Source organism: Euprymna scolopes, chromosome 15, assembly GCF_053919585.1.
Source record: "Euprymna scolopes isolate OS-2025 chromosome 15, ASM5391958v1, whole genome shotgun sequence".
Classification (NCBI taxonomy): domain Eukaryota; kingdom Metazoa; phylum Mollusca; class Cephalopoda; order Sepiida; family Sepiolidae; genus Euprymna; species Euprymna scolopes.
In genome coordinates, this window is record NC_136496.1 from 16455151 (window position 1) to 16481541 (window position 26391).

At 35.8% G+C, this 26391-nt stretch overlaps 1 protein-coding gene across 1 annotated transcript in view; it reads right to left on the minus strand.

Moving 5' to 3' along the window:
• Positions 1 to 1703, minus strand: part of LOC145294224 (G-protein coupled receptor 65-like) — a 20184-nt gene extending 18481 nt beyond the window's left edge. The window contains exon 1 of the mRNA XM_080141330.1: positions 1467 to 1703. The gene's annotated coding sequence lies outside the window, so the exon portion shown is untranslated. The remainder of the gene's footprint in view (positions 1 to 1466) is intronic.
• Positions 1704 to 26391: the final 24688 nt, after the last annotated feature.

Here is a 26391-nt window from a genome sequence, read left to right on the forward strand (position 1 = left end):
GGATTTGTCAGTGCGTGTTTTTGTGAGTTCGTTCCCTTTTGATGTAAAACGGCTGTGCGTATTTTTACGAAATTTATCACGTACCTACTTAACGTACCTGTCAGTGCACTTACATAGCACCTTTATGGGAATGTATTTGATAAGTATCGATACTCGTTCATCGAAGTAATTTAATGAATAAGTAAACATGCGATTTTGACTAAAGTTTTGCATTACACAGCTTTACATCACAAGCATATCTGAGAAGGTTCTTTAACACCCGAACATAAAAACGCAACATATAAAAGAAACGCTACATTCTTTGGTATGATAGGAGCTCTTTTGAAATGATTGGCGCTGTTTAATGCAGAATTTCACAATAACTTATTTTTATCTTTAAACTTAAATTCAAGCCATTATCTTCAAACGAGTAGTAAAACGGACATATGAAATAGACAGTAGATTGTTTGGATATAAGAATGGCGCGTTGTATATGAATATTTCCGTTTAAAGCACAATTAATATGTGTCTATGATTTAGATGACAAAACAATATAGGTATGAAACATTCGTTAATAATCACTCGATCCTGCTCCACGTCCGGTCTCATCACATCTTCATGCATATCAACTACTGCAATGTTTGAAAAAAAATTGCTAACTCCATCACTGCGCGGATGCATGTAAAGTTTTCACTCGATGCATTGAGAGCAGTCTAGTTTAGGACTCCTCTCAGTACATCGAGTGAAAACTTTACATGCATCCGCAATCTTTGTTACTTTTCAATTTGATTGAAAGATCGGTGATTACACCGATTTCGATGACGATAAGAATATGGCAGTATGAAATATTCGTTTATCATCATTCCATCTCTGACAACAATCAGTTTCTCTTATAGTTTCATAATAAACGAGTAATAATGTTAGGAGTGTTAACCTCACGAATCTATATGTTTACATATGCCCATGTTAGATTTCATAGTAATGCATGCATAATAAACTTTCAGGGAACGATATTGATATAGAAATTAAGAGAAAAAAACTTTTAAAAGGCACCATATAATTACTATAAAATAATTCCCATTGTTAATCAAGTACAATGTATAAATAAATTCCAAGTCGAAGAGTTTATTTTAATATTTTATCACAAATGTAAAATTTCATTTATTTTATATGATAGGAATGCGTTCGAAATGAATATTTCTGTTAAAAGAACATTTACACAATAATACTTGAATTTTTAAAATTGAACTAATATTCAAGTTGTTATATATAAAATAAATTAAGAAATCAACAGCAGATTCACTACAGTGCAATGTAGACTATAATTTATTGTTAACTCCATGACTGCGCGGATGCATGTAAAGTCCAAGAGTTTATTTAAATATTTCATCACAAATGTAAAAGTTCATTTCATTCTACTATATTTTACTGTCTATTTTCAAACATAATTTATTATTCCAATGAGAAATAACAAAAAAAATACTTACGATTTGCAAAGGTCTCCAAAGAGTGTTTGCCTTCTTTATCTTTTTTTTTATCTTTTTCTTTTCTTTATGAACTCGGTCTTATAGTTAAAAAGTATTTGTATATTTCCATTTTTTTTAAGTGTCTCAGTTTTTTTGTTTGTTTGTGTTTTACTATTTAACTGTAAAAACAAACTAATCATGCGATTACACAAAGTGTAACAATCGTGTTTTGCTGTGCTCAATTACCCATAACGAAATGTCAGACACATTGGCGTCGTATAACTGATGTAAAAAGAATAGTTTAGTATTTTTCCCTGACAATGCCCGGAAAATATATGTATTCTCTAATAATCTGATTAAAAATGAACAGATAAAAGACCGAACTAGTTTCATCGAAAAAGAGTCATCCTACTGAAGTTGTCGTATATATTCTCAGCGCAATACGAGATATTCGCAGAAGTAATAGTTCTTGAATATTTGGTTGCAGTCGCAATCAACGGACTTTTTTAATGTTAACGCCTTCAAACACAGTAACGCCCTCACATTCTTTTAAAAAGTTATACGCTATGATGTTTGTAAAATAACATAGTGTCGAGTAAGTGATTCTTAATAGAAATACCCCCCACTTAAAAACTACATCGAAATGAAAATTTTCGCACGAACGCCATGTAATTTGAATGTATGAATAATATAAACACACAATATATTATATAAACATACTAAACTACAGCTGTATATTTGTGACAAAAATATAACCATGATTTATCTATTTATTTGTACAATTATTCGGAATTTTAATTGCGGAAATGCAAATAATAAAATAATCTATTTTACCATTGCCCATGAAGACCGTACTCATATGAGAAAGTTTCTCTGTAATTTACACATGTCTAAGTTGTGTATTAAAAACCTATAGAAAATTAAAATAAATTATGGAGATTTAATACTATTAGGTAATGAACGAATTAACGTGTAATTATATAGTATTTGACGGGGAAGAAATATATGTTTAGTGAAAAATATCAGGGATGAAAGACGTAGCCGTGATACATAAAAAATTAAATGGAAGGTTAATTAGTATAGGTCAGAGTAATTTTGCCGAATAATATTGTGGAAGATGGAAACGAGGAGAGAATGACAAAACCACGCACCATTTATTTTTGTTTATATTTTTTCAGACAATTTATGAAAAAAGTGTTCATAAAGACTGATAGTTCCAAAAACTGAAACTGTTCTGGTAAGAAGACAACATTTTCTGGCTAAAAAGGAAATAACTACACAGTATATATACTATAATATACGTTAGTGACATTTTTTGGTACACAAACAGATTAGAAATGTACATGAACAGAATTAATTGATATTATACTGTTGCAGGGACTAACTATGCAATAAAATAGTAATTATTGGCGAAAGTTGTTGTACCGTTAAAACAAAATTACGGCGAATCCATACATCTTACATTTCATATAGTTGTTTGCCTAATACATAAAACAGTTTAGCCTCACGTTTCCATATACAAAGAAAAATACCACGAAAATACACATCAGTATATATATATATATATATATATATATATATATATATATATATATATATATATATATATATGCAATAAAAAAGAAAACATTTGAAGGCATCTGAATGTTAAACTCTGGATAAAAAAAAAATAAAAACATACATGTATACCTGCGTAACTTGGAAAAGAGAAAAAGTTTAAATGTATGCAAGGATTTCCTCTATGTCGTCAGCGGTTAGACACTATTAAGGGTCTCTTTTACATGTGGACATGCTGAAAATTTCGAAAACGCCTATCACAGTATAGGAAATGCTCACAACGAAGAATGCGTATAGAAAACTGCATTAATCGCTACAATATAATGCTGCAATTCGAGCAGCGTATCAGATATATAACCGACTCATTATCCGATGCAGAAGTGGGCCCTGCCGGTGGGGCATTAGAATACGCCGACTGCCCCCCCCCCTGCAGAGGGTAAAAGTCCCTCAATGAGGGTCCTGGATATGACCTTAAACTATATCCAGTGGTGATGCCTTAGCTTGTGGGATTTGGGGAGTGTGGAGCCACCCTTTAATTACCATTCCTCCCAGGTCCACTCTAACCCGGAGTGGTAGTACTTGTTAGGGTCCCAACTATGGGTTAAATAGAAACCGACGTGAAAACAACAAATATATTTATTAAAAAAATATTTCTTCAAAATCTTTGGATTCGGCATTAAATAACCAACCAACCAACCGAAGCAGAAGTGCCGATATGAACGTGAGGATTTGGACGAGGAATCTAACGTACCGTTCGTGGAAACTAAAATCGTTTCGCGAAGATGACGTCAAGACAGACTAACATGATAGACGCAATTGTAATATATTTGTTACATTTCATGTATTTTAGATGAATGGTGATTCAATACATAACTCTCAAATATATAACTTTTACCGGGAAATTAAAGACAGTACAGGAAAATAATTTCGCTTCGAATGGGCGAGGACACTGTCTAGAGAAACGTTAAACCCCGAAAAATGATGTTTTTTTTTCTCTGGTTGCGTTAGACAGGAATTTGCATGTGGCAGTGCTCCTAGATTTACAGTACTCTCCCTTGATATGATACCATCTGCAAAATAATTTATGTTATCGCAACATCCGTTTTCTATCGAATTCTCATTAGGAGCAACTATTGTTTTGTGCTAGGATTCAAGGGGCAATAAGCTTTTCTGATATTCTAAATCTCTATACAGTTTTCCACTAGAAAGTTTGATAGTTAATTTTATTCTCGTTCTTTCAATGTTTTTGTCGCCCCACCACTATTCAAAATGGTGGCAGTTAATGTCAACATTTTTTGAAGACGTGAATATATAATTATAAAGTTCACTTTCCTAACACTATGTAAGTTTTTTTCTTTTTCATGATGTAATTCTGTAGCCGTTATTTTATGGTTGTAGTTCCTGTATATTATCTTCCGAATTCAATGGTTAACCATGATATTTCAGTCGCTTTCATTAATGTTATCCGCAATGATACTCAGCCATCCGTTTGATATCAAATTCTCTAATTCTTTTGCTGAAGTTTTTCAGGATCCGTCAAACTGCTCCTATAAATTCAAAAGATTGCCTATATGTTTATCAAGGAATTAATCCCTATTAGCGCTACGTACATTAGTTCAACGTACAATGTTTAGTTGTGTTCGATGGAATGTTTGCTTGTTTATAAAGCGGAAAAAGAAGAAAACGGGTCAGATCAATCCTTAACTCTCAACATTGCACATTAGATATTCGTTCTCATAACCACCCCTTCGCTTATTCTCCAACAACCTTTTGTTTTTCTTTCCCTCACATTTCCAACTGAAAACAACCTCACGTATACGGAATGTATAGGTATTTTATACTGTAACCTCGAACCACAGTCTCGTCTTAATTATTAAGTATCTTATTCTTCGTATCTAACGAGTTATAGGTTCGAGTAACAGTGAATCTTAACAGAGAGCACACGCTAACCGTGGGCGTTCTTTTACTGCGGTACGCCACAACATTATTACACACCGCCATGATCTTATTATCACATAGGCGATATCCCGGTTGTGGTTGATTTTTTTAAAGTACTCCTTCGCAGAGATGGTGCTTCCTCGGTAGTATATGCTTCCATTTTATACTCGTGGAAATCGATATGTTCTAATTCATCATCGTCTTATTTGTAATTATCGGACAACTCGATATAATGATGGTTATTCTTCGCACATTTTTATGGCCTACTTGATCTCTGCTCTCTGTCGTGACAGGACAAACGCATAATGCGAAATAATTGGTATGTCGCACTTCTGGGGTTGCACTGTTTCTATGAATAGCCATAATACGAATTGGTTTCAGCTCAGCTACATGCATTGCTGTGAACAAATGCTCTGTCACCTCAAATGTCGTATTTGTTATCAGTTCTATGAGTATGCGTAATCGTCTCAGAATAACCATGTCATTGACAACCTGAATGTGAAGTTGTGTATTCCCGTTTAGAGAGGCCCAAGCCCAGTTTCACACACACACACACACACACACACACACACACACACACACACACACACACACACTCACCCCCACACACATACACATACATACACACAGTATGTCGTTACGTGTAAGACGTGGCCATATAACTGAAGAAACAAGTAAACTCTCGCTAACAAGGCATCTAGTTAAGCCAAATTAATATGCTGTGCATCATTTTCGGATCGCAAGCAACAAGCGCAATCCACTGACATCTCGTGTATTTGTAATAGTGGTTAGACCGCTAAATCGACATATACGTCCAATTCCTGTCCATTCACGAACCATTCCACCAAAGAAAAGTTTTTCCACTTAACTGAATCAACTTTCACATATCATAAGCTGGAGTATGAAGTTTGTAACTTTGTAACCTCAGCCATTCGTGAACTAAATAGCTCCTCCTCATGATCATCCCGAATTCATACCTCAGCAAGGCACATACATGGAATCTCCCAACAGGTCTTGCCACAAGGAGAATACGGTTTGTCAGTTGACAATATTAGGAAGTTCTGATAACGCGTTTCCTCGCTATAACCGTAAAACACCTTGTTCTCTTGAAACCGCGAACACGAATCGCCGTTCCAAGTCCTTGCAGTCCAATCAAAATCGATCCAAACCCTATTTGACGTGAGAGGCACGCACAACGCCATCGGCTACAAAGATATCGTCGATGAAGTCGATTTCGCATGATTCATAGCTTTCTCTTGAAATAGAATCCTGCTGAACATGGTCTTCATGATGAGAGGAGACACGTTATATCCAAATCCAAAACGTTCCCGACAGTATCTCTTTTAATCGATCTTCAGAGTCTGGTATAGCTATGGTGTTTCGTTGATTTAGATAGATTCTCTTCTAAAGTCCGGCAGCGAAGAAATTAGCATTTTTAGCGCCATTCCCGCATTTAAGAACGCAAAAATTTGCGTTGGCCGTGAATACATCCACATGATTGTTAAGTCCGTGGGAGTGGACTACTGGCTGCATCTTTGCCTTATTCCGTTGAATCACAGCTATCACCGGAATTAGCCCCTTCAGACGTTCGAGCTACTTTTCGCGTCCGGCCCCAGCCAACTATTGTTGCCCAATGCTCGGATTTCTTTATAATATTCTGATCGCATTTCTGCAGACCATTGATATTCGCGCACGCCATCGCGAATCCACCAAGTGCACGGTCATCTGCTTATTTTCATGCCGCGATCTACGTATGGCCTTGATGCTCAAAGTTTAGATTGAATAGAGTTCACTGATTAGATAACCGCACACGTGGAAATTTTTCGTATCCAACTACAACTGTACCTGGTGGTCCAAATGCGATGCTTCCATATCGTTTTCTAACACAAAGTTGCTCCTGATCGTCGCTCTGATTATTAGAAATAATGATCACTCTACAACGGCATGATTGGAATGTAAATATAACTGTCATTATGTCCACTGTCTATGTCCTCAATTTTCGATATCAATTCGAAACTTCGATTGTGTGAGAGCATCCAGTTTCGATTAATGCCGTACACCACATTCCATTACCACGGACGATAGTCTTCAGGAAATCAATATTTATATCATTTTGGAGAAAGTAGTCTGCCGCTGATGGCTCGTCGCTTTGTTAGTTTACCGAACGATCTTTAGCTCGATAGCTATGGGATCCAAATTTTGGCAGTCTCTCACAATGTGACACTTGGGGTCGCATATTTAAGAGTTTATACTTGTTTTCGGACTGCTCCTGGTTAGAATGTAAGACTCATTACAGAGTGGACTCCGGTTGCGACAGCATGGTAGCGTTTGCTATAGTAAAGTAAGAAATCTGAATTTAGATATGCCTACCACCGTCAGATTTCTGGTTTTAAAGTTTGGAGTATGCGTCAGGTAACCTTGTAATAAAATAAATTTTGCAAGCCTTTGCATACACACTCCCACGAACGAGTTAATCTTAATTACAGTTTGATGTTATTTGCATAAGCGTCCTCCTGCTCTCCAGCCCATCTAGCTAGAGTCAACTGCTTATATGCTGTCAAATCACCACTATTTCTTGTAATCAAGATTTTATCTTCTTGACATCTAGTGGGTCACCCTCACTCGTGTACCCCTGTATTTTAAACGATTTCACCAGATTGAACCTTATTTGTTTCCTCGCCGACATAATAGCCAAAATAGCTTGGAATATGGCTACAATTTTTCTAGGAAATACTCTCTCTTCAATAATGTAAATTCGTTTGCCGTAAAAGTTCTTTTATCGGCCGAGAAAACGTTGTTTTTTTTTGTTCTCTTAGAGGAGAAATTTTTTTTTTTTAATCGGAATTTTCTTAATTCTCAGCGTTGTAGGTACGTGGCTTTTTCTTTGCATACCACTGGTTATTTTCTGCCTAAAACACCCTCTTTATTTTTATATTCCTCCTTTTTTTAAACTGACAGTAACAGCAAATTTACAACATAATTGAACAAAATAAACCTCTTACCACGGTAGCACCTGAATTTGCGTTTGATCTTACATACCGTTATTACTATGTTTAAATGTTATCTTGGTTTGCTTTATTTTCCGTTTCTATTTTCTTTGTATATTTTTTTACAAATATTTTTCATGCTTATTTTAAGACACGCATATATTGCAATTGACTTTCTTTTACGTTTATTTTACGCACATTTGTTCATTTTCTAATTTACAGACTATTCCCTTTTTGCTTTGTTTTAATTAACAAAAAATCTACTTTTTACACGGATATATATCACATGTGTATTTTTAAATGTGCATCTAAGACATTGGTTTAATAATACAGGTAAAAATAAAATATATTTCTTTCATGTATTTTTCTTAACACATATTTTGTGGTATTTGAACAAAATTAAAAGTGGCTTCTTCTTTAATTATGTTACAATACAATCATATCCGAGTGTTCCATTAGATGTGTTCTCTCGCAAATACTGAATTAGTAAACAAGTAATTATATCTATTATTAAAACTAATGAGCATTGTACAATTAAAAGAGATAGATAGATAGAAAAGTAGATACCTGGATATATAGGGAGAGTTAATTATTGACTATTGAACGGGTAGAGTTATTATACAAAAAATTTAAACTAAATATATTTTATTTATCTGGCAATGTTCTAAGATAACATTTATATTCTAATATAAACAATGGATAATCGAAAACAATCAAATATAAGATGAGTTTGACCAAATTTAACCCATACATCCTTACATCACAAGTGCATTTGCCAAATTTTATTAGCAAAGAAACCAAAACATCCGACATATAAACAAAGAGTAACTGCTTTGAAATGGAAAAGGGCGCGTTCGAAATGATTTTTCTGATTAAAGATCAACTGCACCATGCTACTATACTGTTCATTGTTAGGCATGATTCAAGCAATTTTCGTCGCGCATGCAGTTAAATAAAACATAAAAATTAAGGAGTAGGTTCGTATAGATGTGAAGAACGCAGTAAATCGTAATTGTGTGTTTAGATCACAGTAAAAATAATTATACTTGAATTTTGTATTTCAAACTTTGATTCATACAATCATAATAAAAATGATTTTTTTTACATGGGGGTCACCACTTATCAACGACCGAAGGCCACTCAGGGATAAGGGTTATTGCGTGTACAGTAATCAATGAGATAGTATTGTAGTAATCATTAGTATTGGGGGTTTGATAGAGTGTCTTACTTAAGGGGGCGGTTTGTCAGGAGTTTGTTTATGTTGGACTTGAAGACGTCCAACTTGTAGTCAGGTGGGAAACAGGCAAGCGGCAGAGAGTTCCACTGGCGTGCAGTTCTAAGAAAGAAGCTTTACTCATGGAATCTATGTTTGGATTTAGGCACAGATAAAGAGTGGGGAAAATTATTGACAGTAGTTTAAGCAAGACGGGTGTTTCTCGTGAAAGATTGGCGATGGGGGGACGAGGGATTGGAGCTCAGACGAGCACTTGCCATGGAAATAACGATAAAACAAAGACAGGCTCGCAACGTATCTTCTGTGGGAGAGAGGTTGCAGGGAAGAGAAAAGGGCATCCCCCACTAAACCACGAAGTCTATTTTGTACTCTGTCAAGGCAGGATAGGCTGATTTTAGCAGTTCCTGCCAAGATATGGAAGCTGTACTCCATCCTTGGACGTACTTGGCATTTATACAGATAGAGAATTGCATCATTAGTGAGATATCTTCTGGAGCGGTAGAAGGATCCTACCATTTTCCCAGCGTCCCTGGCAACCGATTTGATGTACGTGTTCCATTTCAGATCAGGAGTAAAGGTCAAAATCAGAAGCTTGTAAAAACATGGAGCCTCTCCAAGACGAGAGCCATCCATTCCAATTGATGCCAGATGGGAATCAAAGCATTAAAGATAGAAGCTTGGCTTTGGATGCATTAAAAGTGGCCAGCTACCTCTTCCCCCATTGCACCACCTGCTCAAGATCAAAGGAGAGAGAATCAGAGAGAACTTTGTCATTTACGGCCTTTGATGTGTTGCCGTAGATGGTCGTGTCATCAGCACAGATGTCAACGAATGATTTAAGTATGTGTTTTGGGAGATCATTGATGTAGATAAGGAAGAGAGTTGGACCAAGGATGGACCCCTGAGGGACTCCAGCATTAATACTGTGGGCTTCTGATTTCTGCCCATCAACCACTAATCTTATGAACCTATCGGAGAGAAATTATTTAATGATTGAGAAAACATTACCAGTAATACCGTAGCTGGAAATCTTGTGAAGTAGGCCCTTATGACATACCTTATAGAAGGCCTTAGATATGCCAAGAACAATTGCCCTTAAAAAGAAACGTTTGTCAAAGATTCACTAATCCTATGTGATATAACCGTTAGCACATGTGCTGTACATCTTGCAGAGCGGAAACCATATTGCATGTCACTAAGAATGTTGTTTCTGTTCATGTGGTTGACTACTTCTTTATTTAATATGGATTCCAACAATTTACTCATGACACACAGGAGACATATTGGTCTGTACTGAGAGGGAGATTACTTTTCACCTGAATTCTTACATACAGGGCATACTGATGAGGTTTTCCAGGATGTTATAAAATTAACAGTATTTTTTTACTGTAGACTATAATGTGTTGCGGCATACGTTACCGCGAATCATGTGACGCTTTCTCCCCGAGCACCGCGATTTGATGTAATAATAGTCGATTAAAACAGTTTTGATGACAATAGAAATATAAGAGTATGAGACATTCGTTAATTATTGTCAAATCCTTGGCTACATGGGATCACTCTGCTATGTATATTCGAAAATCGACGGTAAATTCTTTAGAGTGAAATAAAAATGTCAACGTCATTTATTGGAGCTATATCAAGTTGCATCTCGGTGAACCCTGATGCTTGTGAACTAGAACAGACAATCAATCTATTTCGGGTCGAAATCGATGATTACACCGACTTCGATTACAATTAAAATACTACAGATTGAAACATACGTTGAACACCAGTAAACTCTGAGGAAATGCCAAGTTTTACTGCTAGTAATTTTATAAGATCGACAGTACGGAACGTAAAGTGCAATGTAAACTTGAATGCTGAATGTATTGTGCAGTAAATCACTGCATGGGGCATATGTAGTTTTCTTCCGGTGCACCTGAATGGATTCATCTCCCTCTCATCGATTTGAATCCGAAATCAGCGATTAAACTGATTCCGATTAGGATACAAAAATGTCGAACATTCGTTGATTATCATTTAATCATTAGATAATTCTTTTTGACAATGCTAGCATGGTATAGTGCACCTTTTATTTAGGTCCCCTAATCTGATTAGATTTCATGGAAATAATTTATCAAGTCTGATCTCTAATTTTTTGTTGATACTTAAAGTAATATAAGGTGGATCAAGGATATCATTCCTCGTAAAAGCTAGTGTGAGTTAACCATACCACGGCGATATTTATTGGCTGCGAATACTACGTGGTTTTAATTTTTAAAATACTTAACATCTGCGTTAATTCAATTGAAAATCTACCATCTTTATCTATGTTTCTCTAAGTTATAAAAAATGTATAAATATCCACTATAAAATCTTGAAATAATGTTGTATTTATGCCCTTACTGAATTAACTGCAGATATAAATGCAACATATTATAGCAAGCGTAACATATTCTATTCAAAATTTTCTCGGGGTGCGTATAGCAATATATATATATATATATATATATATATCATTAACACTATGCTGGTTTCTCTATCTTTCACACTCTACACCTTTTTGGCATTATTAAACTTTGTGTAGACTGAAATGTGTTTATTGTTGTAAGATATTCGCGATGGAATATTAAAGTGCTTATTGACTTCTGGCACATAAAATGTTTTCTTTAAAATATTCATGGACACTTGTCAGTTGCAGACAAATAAAATATTCACTTAGCGTCTTACATTGCAAAGTTGAACAATTGGTCACGTGGTGTGTTTATATTATCACATTATTATTTATAGGTGAGCAAGAAACGTGTGTCTTCAAATATTTATCCCATATAAGTTTCAAGACAGATAGCAAATAAACTAGAAACATGTTTATATATCTCTATTCTTCAGTTTATTTAACAAATTGAGCCAAACTTGTAAACATGCGCTCAACTCCCTACAACAATTATCAGTAGTTTTCATTACTTTCTGCCAGTGTCTTAATATAACGAAATTTCAATATACAGAGTATTCTTATGACCAGCTCTTTCCTGCTGACTATTAAATCACGAGAAGCGATGCTATAATATGGATTATCAAAATTTTATTTCGATATCCATTAACGCCTATCATTTAGTTGCTTCTAAGCCTAAAAAGGCTATAGGTGGAACGATTAATTGACGCACTAGAAAAGACGACATGATTCCATTTCTTTTTGAGGATAATCGTTTTTTGTTTGCCGACCATCTACTAGTTTACTCGTTGTGTTAAATTGACACAATGTTCAACGAGTGAAATAGGAGATGCGGCGATGTACAACTCATGCTCTACACGATCCAAGTTATGAAAACCGAACCATTACCAACACCCTCAAAATGATACTTCGCAATAACCATACGAAGTTTCCAGCCACGGTTATGGCCTTTTGTGTGGTTTCACGCTATGACCACATCGTACAATCTCATATATATATAGTCGGCTTAAAATTCAACACCAATGTGTATCTGGTAATTCTGAAGATTCTGGGGATCTTCTGATGAATCAGATGGCCACTGGCAGACTATGTATGGAAGCAGTAGTTTCGCTGGCGCAGAAATCCAAAGAAAATCGATTGGCTTCAGGAGCAGTGCTACGACTTCGTACACTTCGCTTACTGACCATATTCTCCCGACCTTAAGTCCTTATGACCTTTTTTGGTCATATATCGAGCAACATCAAAACTGACTTTTAACAACACTAAACCCAGCCTGATCACCGTCATCCGCTTAGTATTCGCCGAGTCCCGCCGACTGTTTTGGAAAACAACCCGAAGGCCAATAACAACAGAAAAAAGGCAACCCTCTTTTCTATTTATTTAAAAAGAAAAAGTAACTTTCTTATATGTGCGTTTTGGAATAGCATTCACTACCAAAGATCGAGCCTATTTGCATATTCATTTAAACATTAATTTTAATTAATTCCCTATTAGTTTATTCGGTTTTCTGATGGGATGATCATCTTTAGTGAACTATTACGTGTAATTATATTAACGCAGATATTCTACATAATTTATACTTGCATAATAGTTGCGTAAAAAGCTTACAGGAAACACAAAAGTGTTTCCATATGTAATTATGTATACGTATATATTTTGGTTTAACAAGTTTTGCCTACCAGACTTCTGCTAGAGTTTTTGGTCTGCAGACAGGAAACTACATATATAAGGTACTTAAATCTATGTGAAACTATATATTTGGGTTTTACCTGGGAACCATCTTTCTTTCATGACAACTTTGTGTTCATCCAATATATCCTCTTCGATCTCCTCATTTGTTGTTGTTCATTGAAAAATTGGGCTTTTGATTCTCATGTAGTTTCTTCTTCCAGACTATTAAAAACGTGGATTTAAAGTTGCCCCACTGTCAAGTGGACCAAGACTCCTAAATTCTGTGGCAAACTATGCTTAGAATTCTACAGGAATGATTCCACACATACACACACACACACACACACATGCACGCATGCACACACACATGGCATTGCAAACAAGTGTTTGCTATTGCGTTGATTTTGCATAAACTGTTTATTGATAGGACCGTAGCCAAGATCCTATTCTGCAGCAACTGAGGCAGTAGTAGAATCCTTTCAAGCACTTGTCTAGAACAGCAGCCATTTAATTAACAACTCGGCAATACCGAATAATTTGTGAAGGTTTTCTTTAAAAACTCATGTAAGACAATATTTTTATAGCCGTAGAGCGATTCGTTTCCTACTGCAATCTTCAATTTCTTGTCATCTCAAAGCAGTAATTCGTTGTCTAGCTGCCTCTTTTTCTCTCATTTGCCAAAGTAATATACTCTCTGCAGATTATCGCTCCTGCCTTTGTTTACCTCTTCTTTTTGGTTTTTCATCTTTCATTTGATTTTTATGCTTCTCTCAATTGACCTCCGACACTTCTTTTTGCTGTTTCTTGGTTTTTATTTATTTTCACATCGAACTGCTCCCTTTTCATGACCACCTCTTCGCCTCTCGTGAATTCGTTAATGTGATCAATTTAACTATTTCTCGGCATGTCTGTCAGCTTTATGGTCGGTTGCTCTTTTCATAATTGCTAATATTACTCTTATTTCATTTAAACATATTCTGTTGGTCTGTCGACATATTTCTCTCCGTAATACATTTTTATTTGCTACAACACTTAATGTATTAACCTTCAATCGTGCCAATACCCATTTATCAGATTCGTTTTTATTTCGATTGGGTACATCTTTAGTGCGTATGTAAAAAAAAGACAGTCTTAGCTTAAAATTTTCAAAATAATTATATGCATCCCAAGATAAAAGGATCGTTCATAACATGTAAAATGTTTTTGGACATGTAATTTTGAAATCCGAAATTAAGAGACACAGTGCAATAAATGTTGACAAATGTAATGGAAAACAACCATGCCATATTTTTCAAGATTGGTTGAAGGGGGCAGTATTGGAGAAAAGTGATTTACTTGCAATTAACAAAGCAGTTAGACACCCGCATACTAGACGCCATCCTGACAGTGGCAAACATCAAATTTGTGTGCACAATCACAATGTTGCGTTGCTTAAGTATCTTATATAATGTGGCCTGACACTTGGAACTTGACGTTGAAAACTGGTGTTTATCAACCCTTGATCAGAGATTTCATGCCAGGTGTGTTTTGCTTGGTCAGGTGGTCTAGTTATAGGAGAGTATAAATAGATAGGATATGATCTTGCCCATTGACGTTTCGCTTGAAAAATGGCGGGCACCTCCCTAACTGACAGACCAGCATTATGCTAGGTTTAGTCTTATGCTAGTATTTGTCTTGATTGAAGGAAATTTGTAAACACGGTTTTACTCCTACACGAACGGTACGACTTTATATATAAAGATGATTATTGGCTCACCTGGAGCCTTCACACAAGTCAACAAACGATCGGTTTGTAGAGCTCTGGTTGTCTCTGGAAGCTGAGCGACAACAAGTCTCTCCAGAAGACCAGCTCTCTCCACCTCCTTCGACAGCATTTGCAGATAAATCTGCATCATTGCAACAGCCTCATACCATCGATTTCTCGCTGGTAGTCGCCATTGGTTTATACTGGAATTTGAGTGGCACTAAGCCTCCCCACAATCCCAGTCCTCTTCGCGCTAGTCCAGTGGAGGTCTGGGAAGCGCTCTCTCCTCGGTCTTTCCATCCCCCTTGACCCTTCTCGGCTCTTTGGTATCACTTTTCTATGGGGGGATGGTGATGAGACAATGGGGGGATGCATGATGATGGTGTAGAACTTGTTGATATGCAGCCTCGGCGTTCTTCATTCTCTGTAACGCTTCTTTCTTATATTGTTTTGTGTTATTCCCACATTCTAGAGGTTTCCTTAATATTTCAGCCGTTTTCTTTATCGTTAGGCGTTGTATTTTTGCAGTTCTTCCTCTTATTCCAATTTCTGACATTCTTTTTTCGAAGTTTTTCGAAATTGTCCCTCGTGCTCCTACTATTACCAGTACTATTTTGCTTTTCTTCATAATCCAAATCCCTTTTAACTCTCTGGCTAGCTCTGTGTATTTGTTTTGTTTCTCCTTTTCTTTCATGCTCACCCTGTGGTCAGCTGGGACAACAAATTCTACGATTTGACAGGATTTTTCTTTCTTGTTAATTATTACGACATCTGGTATTCTAGCCTGGATGGGTTTGTCGGTCTGTATGTCTGTCTCCCATAGGATTTTGTGGTTCTCGTTTTCGAATGCTGTTGCGAGTTTGTGCTTGTACCATTTATCTGAACGCTCAAAATGGAGTCGTTTGCATAATTCCCAGTGCACCGCCCTCTCCACTTAGTCATGCCTGTTTGTTGTATTCCTTTTGGGCCAGTTTGCTGCATTAACTTACTATATGGTGTATCGTTTCGTCTCTCTATCCACATAGTCTCCATCTGCTGTTTTCTTGTGTGTTATCGATCCCTGCTTTGATATGGTTGGTTCTTATCGAGTTATCTTGTGCTGCAGTTATTAGAGATAAAGTTTCACGGGTTATATGTCTTTTTCGCATCCATGTCTAGGTGTTTTCGTTATTCTCATCTTTTGTCATTCTTATGAATCTTCTATGGAGTTGTTTCTCTTCCCATTTTTCTTTTCTAGTTTTGTCATTTGTCTCTGTTTTCTGTTTTGTTGGTTTTTTCAGTGTCTCTCGCTGCCACAATTATCCTTTCAGTGTTTTGCATTATGTATTTGTCTAGTTCTTATTTCGTATCCTTCACACAGTCTTCTATACAGATCAGTTCTCTCCCGCCGTCTTTCCTTTTCACGTAGACAGTATCGTTCTTTGGGTGTGGTGCATTATGCATGGTCATGAGTTTCCTGTTTCTTCTGGCCGAGTTGTCTCAGTTCTCCTTTGTCCACCCTATAAACGGTCCATAGTATCTTACTAGTGATACTGCCCATGTATTTATACCTTTTATTAGGTTTCTGCTATATAATTTCGTTTCCATGAATTTTCTTATTCTCTAGAGGTATTACCTTCCAATTTTCTCTTTCTTTTCTGTTGCTCTGAGTGTTTCCGATTCCAGACTTCCCAAGTATTTATAGTTGTCTTGTTCCCCTAGTGCCCTCATTTCTGTTTGTCTGGGTAGTTCTGTGCCTTCTGTCGTTTCCAGTTTTCCCTTTCTTATAATTAGTTGTGCACACTTCTCCATTCCAAATTCCATTTGGATATCTTGGCTGACGATTCTGGTAGTGTTGATTAGTGTCTCTAGCTCCATTTCGGTTCATGCAAATAGTTTCAGATCTTCCATGTACATCAGGTGGTTCATTATTTCCTGTGTATTGGAGAACTTGTATCCGGCTTGGCACTTTCTCAGAATACTGTTCAAGGGCATCATGGCTATGATGAACAGTAGTGTTGATAGTGAGTCTCTTTGAAATATTCCTCTTTGTATGTTAATTTCTGTTATGTTATGTCCATCGGCTGTCAATTCAAGTCTCCATGTTTTCATTGCATTTTCTATTACGTTGGTTATCCTGCTTGGTATTTTATACATTTTTAGGCATTCTATCTGTGCTTGGGGGATCCTGTCGTACGCTTTTTGTAATCGATCCATACAATGGCTAAATTCTTTCTCCTTTATTTTTACCTCTTTTAGGATCTTTTGATCTATATAAAACAGGTAATGTGTCCTTTTTTTCCTTTTTGGCATCCTTTCTACTCCTTGGGGATGAGTCTGCGGTTATTCAGGGAGTGGTAGATTTGTTCCCTCAGTTGCGTTGTCAGTATCTTCCACATAGTTGGTAAGCAAGTGATTGGCCTATAGTTGCTAGGGACGGTTCCTTTCTCCGTGTCCTTCTGTAGCAGTGTGGGTCTACCTTTTGTCATCCAGTCTGGTACACTTGCTTCCTGTATACATCTTCTCAGGTTTTGGGCTAGCCTTTCGTGTAAGATTATGAATTTTTGGAACCAGTATGTATGTATCCGATCGTGACCTGGTGTTCTCCAGTTTGCCATTTTTTCGATTATTATCTTCAGGGTTTCCTTGTTGATTTTATTCACTGCTTGTTCTCTTTTATGTCTTTCAGCCATTCGGCATTTCTGTTGTGATCTCGTCGCTCTTCCCATATTTCACTCCAGTAGTGTTTTGTTTCTGTCAGATTTGGTTGTTCTGTTTTTGTTTTTCCTCCGTTCACATTTTGGTAATATGGCTTTCATTAGTTTCAAATGTTCTGCTTTGTTAGCATTGTTCAGATTTATATCTCACTCTCACTTCTTTTGCTTTTACTTTTTGGTCCAGTCATGTTTCTTGTTAAGCCTCTCCATGTCAGTCACATTTCCAATGTTCCGTTTTCACCACATTGCTTTCTTACTGTTGTTCTTTTTGGCTTCTTTTTTATGTTTGTGTATTTGAGTTTCTAGTCTTATTTCCCATCCAGGTCTTGTCGGTCGGCTTGTCCCCGGTTGCTTTTCTGATTTGAGATTCATACTTACCATTTTGACGCCCGAGTAAATTAGGTTGTTTAAGTCTGTGAGTGTATTTGTTGGGATATGTGAGAGGAGCTTGTAAACCCTCTCTGTTTCTGTTTTTACTTTCTTCTGTTCTTGGTTCATTATCGATGGGAGCTTTGTTTTTTCCTCATTCATCAGCTGTATTATTTTATTTACTTCATTTGCTTCAACCACTGTTAGTTCTGTTTCATTGTTCTCGGTTTCCACGTTTGTGGACTTCGTTCTTTGTTTGTTAGTCGTCGTCCTTTGGTGTTTTTACTTGTGGGGCTTCAACTTGCGGTTCCGTTGGGGGATGCTTTTTGTTCAGTTTCATCATTTATTTTTCGCTGTATTTCTTTAGTTCTAGTTTAGAGAGCCAGCCTTTCTTGCGTATTAGTATTGCTTGGTCCGCAATTCTTTGTTCTGTCGTATGGAAGTCATTGGATAGGTCACATAGTTCTTTCATTCGTTTCCGATAACCTCCATATCTATATTTAGAATGACTTTCATAGTAGTATTCCATTACGGGTTTATTCTCTTTTGTTGTCCATTTCTTTCTTCGGATTTTTTTTTCCTTTTGATGGTTATCATGGCTGTGCTGTCTTTGTTCGGTATGTTTTTGTTACCTGAAATTAGATGTTATACTTACCTGTTCAGCGTCCATATTATTTGAGTTTGTGAAATTAGAAAGTTGGCCAACATTCGCAGCATGATCAGCCTTTCTGTTTCCTGGAAACTGAGTAACAACAAGACTCCACAGGTTTCTAGTACTCTTCACCTCTTGATTTGATTTCTCATTGGCAACGGCTATTGGTTTTCACTGGAATTTGAGTTACAGTAAGCCTCCTCAAGGTCTCAGTCATCTTCCCACTTATCCAGTGAAGGCATGGTCAGTTTCCCGGTCCCACCTTCCTCCTTTACTTTACTTGGGTATTTGGTCTCACTCTTGGAGGGCAGTGATGCGGCAATGGGAAGATGGGGTTGGGCTTTGGTTGGTTCTTGGTTCCATGTAGTGTTTCATGATTTTCCTTTGAAGCAGTGTCTTTGACCCGCGCTTGTTGCTCCCGTCTGTTATTTTCAATATTCAGGGGATTTTCTTTAATATTTTCGTTGTTTTGATTATTTTTGTTCGTTTTATTTTTTCAGTCATTGCTTTGAATGCAATTTCTCCCGTTTATTGTTTAAAATTTCTTCCTGGTGGGTTCTAGTGCTCCTACCATTATAGGCATTATTTGTCTTTTCTTCATACTCAATATCCCTTTCAGCTCACTAGCTAACTCTGTGTATTTGCTTCGTTTCTCTTTGATATTCACCCTATGGTCAGCTGGGACAGCAGATTCTACGATTTGACAGGATTTGTTTTCTTTTTATATATTACGACATCTGGTCTTCTTGCTCTGATGGGTTTATCAGTTTGTATATTTATGTCCCATAGGACTTTGTGATTCCCATTCTCAAGTAATCTTGCAGGCTTATGTTTGTACCACTTGTCTGTGCGTTTGAGATACAGTTGTTTGCATAATTCACAGTGTACTACCATTCCCACTTGGTTGCATCTGTTTTTGTATTTCTTTGGGGGCATTTTGCTGCATTCAATTATTATCTGGTTTATCATCTCTCTCTCTCTCTTTGTCCTTAGCACCTGCATTTGATGTTTTCTTGTGTTTATTATTATTATTATTATTATTATTATTATTATTATTATTATTATTATTATTATTAGTATTATTAGTATTATTATTATTATTATATGGGTGTTCGATGTGCTTCTATAATTATAAGTATTAAATTAATTCTCGGCGTGTTCATTATTTTCTAATGTATTTTTTGCGATACTCCGCCGTTCCTCATTGGTACTTTTTGTTAAAACTATTTAAACCTTAAGTAACCAAGTACTAGTTCACAACAAGCAAACATCTTCTCTCTGATAAACAGTGTGAGTTTAGGTAATGCCGTTTCAGTGTAGATATTTTAACAGGAAGCTTTGAACGAATATGAGATGTACTAAATAAGGCAGTCGAAGTCAGAACTGAATACCTTGATATATCCTATACTTTTATCAATATCTGACAGGAATTACTGGAAATGAAAATGAAATCTTACGTGGAGATATTAAATATAATTTAGCTGCAGCCAATTATTATTTTCCATATTTTTGTAAACAGTCCACATTTATTGCGTTCTCGTGTGTTATTAATTTTAGTTTGAAGGCGTGGCGTTATAATCTCATCGCCTCTGCAGTTGCTATGAGAGAGTACGCATATCTCTTCGTGTGTTTTTTGTATTGCTACATGCAAATGTATTCATGAGTCTTTGTTTGTTATTCTTATGTATCTTGCACATAATATTTTTCGCCCCACTTCTCTTTTCTCGTCTATTTATTTTTGAGGTATTTTGTTACTTCTCGTCGTCAATCTTTCACCCAGACTGACAGGTACATTGCGCATTGTTATTAGTTTCCTCATTATCTAACTATGGCTGTGTTGCCGAGACTAATAATTGTCAAGATTATCGTAACAGTGACACTGTATATGTGCTTATTCCTCTGATTAGATTACTTCTCTATAGTTTTAGTAAAAGTTTATTTGTTAATCAATAGTTTTAGTAAAGGTTTATTTTTAATTCATATATACTAATTTTCGACACGTTGTAGACTGTATGTGATCTGTTTCCAGAAGCATTGACATTTATAAATCTCCTTTAATTGAGCGCCCCAACGTTCTCTTGAATAGAGAGTTGCATACAGTTTTTAAGTCCCTAGTTCACCGTCTTTTACATGAATAGTAGTGCATAATTTTACCAGTTCTAAATTCTATTTCAATGAGTTAGCTTACAATTCTTGGTTATATTTACTAAGTTTCTAATTTATCTTCTTTAACTGTTTTCTAAACATCTTCAATTTATCCATATACATGTGGTACGTTATTCCATGCTCCTTTATTTAAGCGTGTATCTCGGATCATAGTTCTTTAGTAATAAGTTGAGTGATAGCATGTCTATACTAAACAATAATAATGAACCTCTTTAGGAGACCTCACCAAAGTCCGGTCCTGTAACTATCACCTCCAGCATCCATGTTATTGCTTTTTTTATTCCAATAAAAATTTTATAAAATATAATATTATATACAGTTGAACATTAAACTACCGATTCTTAATTAGCTTATGACGTAGTCATACTTCTGATCAATGCCAGTGCATTTTTACTTAGCTGAAGGGATTTTAATCTACGTATAATAAATCACGTGCCCCGCCTCTTCTCTCGGGAATTCACTTTCTTCTGTGGCTATTTATGTAGGAGTGTTAAGTAAGTGGGATATGTGCTTAATCAGTTATGATGTTAACATATTCAACATGGTTTGTAATCAGTTTATATGTAATTGCTTGAATTTTAGTCTTTCAATTTAAGTATCTTTCTTGTAATCATCAATTCTGATGAATGTGTTATATTTCCGGTACAAGTCCGTAATTTCTAATTGCCTATTCGAACCAGTTTATTAGTTTAATTTTGAAATAAAAAAAAGTCTAATAAATTATTTCAACAGCATGGACAGCAAAAAAAACATTCATTATCACACGGAGTTATCGCTGCATCCAATCGGCGCGCACACACAAGTAAGTACATAATTGACCTTGCCATGAAAAGAAAAACAGACGTCCACGCTTTTCGTTACGTTCAATCAATTTAAAATTGATCATTACACATCAAACAAATGCACACTCTTTCTTATCTAAGCAAAGTTAAAGCAAACATGCTACTGGAAATCCACTGCGATTTCAAAAATACTTTAGTGTCTAACTCATGAACCCGAAATTATTACCATACGTGATCTTTAAACTTAAACGAGAAGATAATTACACAGATGAATTGACAAAAAATATTTCGATAAAAATATATTTTCGGAGAAATTGACTATATTCCAAATACACTTTCTCTTCGGCAACACATTAAAAAGGCGAGTGTAAGAAATTTCAGCGCTAATAATAAACTACGTTGTTTCAATAAAAGTTAGATATAGTCAATTCCAAAGACGTATAAAGTAAAAACGTAATCATTTATAATTCACTAGAAAGCTTAAAGCATGCTGCTATCAACAAAATGTATAATCGGTTAAATGTGCGTAACAGCAAAATCTTAAAGCGTTACACAATTATGCATGTATGTATATATAAATTTGTTTTTTTTTTAAATTTGCTTACCAAACTCCATGGATTCCATGAACAAAGCTTTCTTAGAACTGCATGCATGTGGAACTCTGTTCCGTCTGCCTGCTTCCCTCCTGAATACAACTTGGATGTCTTCAAGTCCACCGTTAACAAATTCCTAATGAACTGCACCCTTAAGTAAACACGTCATCAAATCTCCACACTAACGTGCTGTACTTGCAATAACTCTTATCCCTGAGTGGCTTCCGGGCCTTGATAAGTGGTGACCACCGGGTAAAAAACACATTTTGGTTTTCGTTATCCCCGTTTTCACAGTTTATACTCCCCTTTTACTTATTGCCTAGCCCATGGTTTAATTATCTTTAAATAATATAATCGTTTACATTAGAAATTATTGAAAATACAACTATTGAGAAAAACAGGCATAGGTGATGCTGAAAGTATAAATTAATTATTTTTATTTAATTCGAGCTATAAATTATTGGTCTAGAATATACCAGTGCTGGGTGGGTTTATGTCTTATTTATTTGTATGGTAAACTTTCCCCTTATAAACACACATACCGACAGAAAGTGGTGTGGCTAATAAAATACATATAATGAGAAGTTACGATTTGCGAGATTGTTAATGGCAGGGACGAAAGCTTATGCGGAGTTCACATGTATTGCAGGATTTTATGCAGTTTTACCATTACGATCACGTATTGTTACCAAATTGCATAATTCACAGAAAAAAGTAAAATATATTAACGGATTTGATGTCTTATACTGTGGAATTTTAAACTTTTGCCTCAATAATATTTCATAGTCTTTTGAGCGTATGTATAACTCAGCCGCTGGTACATTTTATAGTTTTGGCAAACTGATCAACAGTGTTCAGGTAATAAACAATAAAAGATATGATGATGCAAAACATTCACATGAGCGCACAGCTTATCACGCATAGGCAATTATATAAATATTGCATCGCAGAACACGACATATTTCGGAAGTAATAAAATATGAAAATGAATGCGTTGTTTATTTTGAAAAGTGCAAACTGTTGTGGTACTAAGTAATCGGTAATACATTGTAATGTGACGGGACACCGGACGATGCCGGGTGTCCCGTTCAGCTAGGTGAAGATAAGAATGCTTATGGCCGGGGGGGCGTGCTGATACTGTGTCAAAGATTAAGACAAGCGTTTATGAGATCCTCGGGAGACATATCTGTTTTAATGGCGGAAAAAAAGGAGATTATTTTTCTAGTTGGATATGGTGAGAATGAGTTTTAACTAACGTAATTGATTCGGACAGTGTCGAGAATTGGGTTCCAAAATGTCTGCTCGGAGTCGGGGACCCGTGGTGCTTTAACTCAGAGACCACCAAGCTAGTTTGACAGATATGTTCACAAAACAATAGAGAAAGGGAAAAGTAAAGGAAAATAGAGGGATAGAAAAAGAAATTCACAAGGGAAGAAAGAGGGGGGAATAGAAGATAATGGAGAAAAGGAGATGCTTTTGATATAAACAACGATCGCCTACTCGAAAAGGGAGTTAGAAGGGTTTTGGCAGTCTTTGGGCCAGCGAGCGAAGCGTACACATCGGCTCTCGCCCCGCCTGGGGTGACAGGGGCAGAAATCTCAGTAAGAACTAACTTGAAAGGATCTTGTTCTTAGGTAGAGAATTAACCTGAAATCTCACGTATACAATCTGCATCACGAAGCGCGGATAACGAAAACATGACTATAAACAAATGTAAAGTGATTGCAAATAATTATTTTATTTGGTTTAAATGAAAATGACCTCAGAGTTTTTTCTTTGTTTTTCGATTGCCAGCATAAGTGAAGATGCAGTTTATTTAAGGTATGCCCTGACGCCAGACGACGAAGACGCAGACAAAACCAGAGTGACGGTCGAAGAGGACAATGTCGCCACACGGACTTGGGGTCATGCACGTTTAACGTGCCTTGAGTAGCGGAGGTATGTTTTCCAGGGACCAGTACGAGTCTGGTCACGCTGGAGGGGTCCACCACTAGACGACGCAGGCCCGGGACATTGTTCCCGTTACAACGTGATGCGCGTTACGCGTCCGTTACAGTAAAACACTTTGTAACATTTTATATACATTTGCGTGTATGCAACATGAAAGCGGACACTATTTCATAGAGCCCGCTCAATCAAGAAACTTATTATTGTCTTTAGGTTTGACAAGCTCGGCGGCCGAAAAATACGGTCCAATGTGCTATTTTTATTAATGCAGATTTCGTATTCATTATTGTTATATTCGAACTTATATATATCTATCATTTTAACAAGAACTGAACCTAAACATTTTAATTTACGATTTACTTCATTTCCTTTATACTTTAATGCCTAAGCTATGAAGACATGTTTGCTGTAAGAACAAATAACTATTAGGTTACGCCGAATACCATTTTTCTTTAAATTTTACATTATGCACTGAGTTTCCCCTGCTAAAACCCAAATATAAATTTTCGACATGGGTTCGATTACCAAATATATTAAGTTTAATATTTGTAGACAAAAAATGACAGAGGAGTTTGGTAAGCAAATTTTTAAAAACAAATTTATATACACATACATGCATTAATATATTTAGAAATAGGTTTGTGTTTACTTTTGCTTTTTTTAATTTTCCGTAAAAAAACACGTCACTAAAATTTTACCCAAGTATAAATCATGTACAATATCTACATGCATATACTTACTCAGAATAACCAACTAAAGATAACCGTCCCATCAGAAAACCGAAAACATAGAGAATTAATTATATTGAATGTTTAAAAAGTTATGCAACGTAACCAGATCTTTAGCAGTTGAGTGCAAATTCACAACCCATACATAGCAAAGTTGTATTTTCTTTTTAAATAAATAGAAAAAAAAATTCATGTGATTATCAATGCACAAAACCCCAAATTTATAAGAGTATAGATGATATAATTATGTGCATGCGTACTTTGTATTCTATCACGAGTTTACTTAGAATGGAGCTTACTTGATTCATATTATACATATTTCATATATTATGTAATTGAAATCCATTATTGGGATGAGTATTATTTATTAATTTATTTATTGCCGACTATAATCCTCATATTTCTTAGTTGGTGTTTTACGATGTTTTGGTCAACTATGCCTCTGGTCTTTGTAACATTGTAACCGCGACGGGTAGAAACACCGGCTCTTCTAACTGCATTCTCAGCAATTACTGCAATCTTGTCCTCTCACAACATTTTGACCAGGTAAGCCTCTGACCGACTTTTGGTAAGATTGAAACGGATATCTGAAAACAATTCTCACTTGAAACCCCAGAGATCCAATGTCTCTATTCACTGGAAGGACGGTATGATTGGATATTTTGGTCTTGTAAATCCAAGATTATTTATTTATTTATTTATTTTTGATTTTTTACTAATTTGTTTATTATCTGTTCTTCCATGGTCGGGTCCGTACTGAATTGTATATATATATATATATATATATATATATATATATATATATATATATATATATATATATATATATATATGATTTAATAGTGGATAGAGTCGGTTAAACTAAAAAAAAAAAAAAAGTAAGTTTCATGAGACCAAAAAATTCAACCTTGATCGCATTTCAGAGCCCGTGGCGCAGTGGATAGAGACGTTGAGTCTCCATGGTTGAAGGCAGGAAATGTCTGAAGATAGCAGTTTGAATCCTACCAAAGAGGCTTACTTGGACAAAACGTTGTGAGACGACATTTCAGTAATTGCTGAAAATGCAGTAAAAAAAAAAGTCGGCGTTCCTATCCCGTTGGGATAACGAACTAACGGATAATAACACATAAACAAAAAAAAAAACGAATATGTGCAAATATACATAATAACAACAAAAATGACAAAATAAGAAAAACATACTATTTTTTATAATAAGCAATTCCATTAAAAACCAATATTTTAAAAGGAAATACATCAAAAAGAATGAACATACTTGTTAGACAAATCTTGTTACACTTACCGTAAAACTAGACCATCTTCTACTAAAAGATAAAAGCTGTCCAGTTCCATCGAGGAAGAAAACAAAGTGAAAAACAGATCAAGTAATTTATTTGTGATAATCGTGTCTGATAATTAATAAGCTTTTCATAATTTCCTGCGATAAATTA